This window comes from Nycticebus coucang, chromosome 5, assembly GCF_027406575.1.
Source record: "Nycticebus coucang isolate mNycCou1 chromosome 5, mNycCou1.pri, whole genome shotgun sequence".
In the NCBI taxonomy this organism is placed as follows: Eukaryota; Metazoa; Chordata; class Mammalia; order Primates; family Lorisidae; genus Nycticebus; species Nycticebus coucang.
The window spans coordinates 27,717,265-27,719,893 of NC_069784.1; the positions used below are offsets into that span (position 1 = coordinate 27,717,265).

Below are 2,629 nucleotides of genomic sequence, written 5' to 3' on the forward strand. Positions count from 1 at the left end.
TTTCCCATATGTTTATTTCTCATTTGTTTCTCTTCTTTTTAAAAGCTTTTATTCATGTATTTTGCCCACTTTCTAATCGGGCTGTTTGTTTCTTTCTTGGTCATTTGCTTGCATCCTTTGTAGATTCTGGTTTTTAGCCTTTTATTGGATATATAATTTGAGAATATTTTCTCCCATTTCATAGGCTATTTGCTCTGTTGATTATTTTCTTAGCTGTGAAGAAGCTTTTTAATTTAGTCAAGTCTCAGTTATTTATTTTCGTTGTTGCTATGATTGCCATTGGGGGTCTTCATAAATTCTTTGCCTAGGTCAATATCTAGAAGAGTTTTTTCAACATTTTCTTCTAGCATTCTCATGGCTTCATGCCTTGCATTTAAATATTTTATGCATCTTGAATTAATTTTTGTGAGTGGTGAGAGATATGGATTCTATGTCATTCTTCTGAATGAGGCTTTCTAATTTTCTACAGTGTATATTGTTATCGGCTTTGTCAAAGATCAGTTGGCTATATGTGTATAGTTTTATACCTGGGTTCTCTGTTCTGTTCCATTGGTCTGTGTTCCTATGTTTGTGCCAATATCATGCTGTTTTGGTTATGATAGCCTTGTGGTATAGTTTGAAATCTGGTAATGTAATGCCTCTAGATTTGTTCTTTCTTGTTTCTCTTTGTTTTGGCTATTTGGGCTCTTTTCTGGTTCTAAGTGAAATGTAGAATTAGTTTATCTAGATCTGTGAAATACAATGTTGGTATTTTGATGAGGATTGCATCAAATCTGTGAATTATGTTGGATAGTAAATTAGTACAGTGCTATGAAAGAGATAAGGCAATTCCTCAAAGAACTAAAAGTAGACCTACCATTTGATCCAGCAATCTCACTAATGGGTATTTACCTAATGGAAAGAAGTCATTTTATCAAAAAGACACCTATGCTTGAATGTTTATTGCAGTATAATTCACAATTGCAAAGATGTGGAGTCAACCTAAGTGCCCAAGAATTCATAAAAGGATTAACAAAATGTGGCATCTGTATACTATGGAATACTTCTCAGGTATGAAGAAGGATGAATTAATGCCTCTTGCAACAATCTGGATGAAGTGGAGACCATTATCCTAGACGAAGTACTCAAAGAACAGAAAAAAAATTACCACATGTACACACTAGTATATTGAGATTAACCAATGGCACACATATGTCCTAAGGGAAGTAAAACTCAGTGGGATTCAAGCATGGGGAGGGTATGGTCAAAATCTACCTAACATGTGCTCACTTCAGCAGTACATATACTAAAATTGGAATGATACACAGAAGATTAGCATGGCCCCTGAGCAAGGATGACATGCAAATTCATGAAGTGTTACATATTTTTTTTATTTAAGCATTCCACATTGTAAATCAAATCATCACATTGTACCCCATAAATATATAGTTATAATTTAATAAAAAATAAGTTAAAAAAGTGCTTTGATTACAAAAAAGAAAGAAAGAAGAGAAACAGAGAGAGAAAGGAAGGAAGGAAGGAAGGAAGGAAGGAAGGAAGGAAGGAAGGAAGGAAGGAAGGAAGGAAGGAAGGAAGGAAGGAAAGAAGGAAGGAAGGAAGGAAGGAAGGAAGGAAGGAAGGAAGGAAGGAAGGAAGGAAATAAGGAAGGAAGGAAGGAGGGAAGGAAGGAAGGAAGGGCTACCTGACAGGAGCAATGAGCACTATCTGGATGATGGGCACATTTATAACCCTGACTCAAGTGTACCAATAATGATCAATGTAATCAAAAACATTTGTCTCACCATAATATTTTAAAATAATAAAAAGGAAAGTAATATATAAAAGCAAGATAACTATCATTAGTTATCTTATTAGTTATAACTATCATTAGTTGTAAGAATATTATTATGTCATAATAATAAGAACTTGAAGGAGAAAAGAAAGGATGAGAGAAGCTTTCTCTCCTGAATCCCAGGATGAGGATGGAGCTGGGTGGGCAGTGAATCTAAAATAAATGGAGGTGGGTTCACAGTGTATGACATATTCTTTGGGGCAGGACACAATTATAGGAGGGACTTTACCTAACACATGCAATCAGTGTAACCTAATTCTTTGTACCCTCAATGAATCTCAAACAATAAAAATAAATAAAACAAAATAAAATAAACCGAAGGAGAAAAAGGTGCCTGGGTTTTCTCACACCTAGCAGCTCAGTATGAAGAGACACATGAAGGGTTTCTGGCCCGATGTGGGTTGTTTGTGACTCTGCCAAGGCACCACTCTGAAACATGTGGCCTGATCTGTATCTTTGAACTTGCTAACCCAGTGCCACCTTCCCCACACTGGAGAGCTGAGAGGTTTAAACGTAGGAATAGGCAGAAAAGGAAGGTCGAGGGAGAGCCTAAACACAGCCATTTTGACCTATACCAGATTCTAACCACCCTGAAAAAGGAAGTTGCTAGCAAGTTGCCAACTCCAGACCACCTGAAGATGAATGAATTACTAAGCCGTGTGCCTTACAAACTGTGCCTACCCTTCTGTGACAGCAGTTTGTGATTAGCCTTTATGGCCTTACCTCAAGACAATGGTCACACGTGGCTCTTTCCTAATGGGGTTTTTGAATGTTTAACAACAGTATCATTGTCCTATT

The 2,629-nt window shown here is 36.6% G+C and overlaps 1 non-coding gene across 1 annotated transcript; it reads left to right on the forward strand.

Moving 5' to 3' along the window:
* Positions 1-1,261: 1,261 nt before the first annotated feature.
* LOC128586906 (U6 spliceosomal RNA) lies at positions 1,262-1,368 on the forward strand. The gene has a single exon (XR_008380363.1). It is a non-coding gene; the product is annotated as a U6 spliceosomal RNA (small nuclear RNA).
* Positions 1,369-2,629: the final 1,261 nt, after the last annotated feature.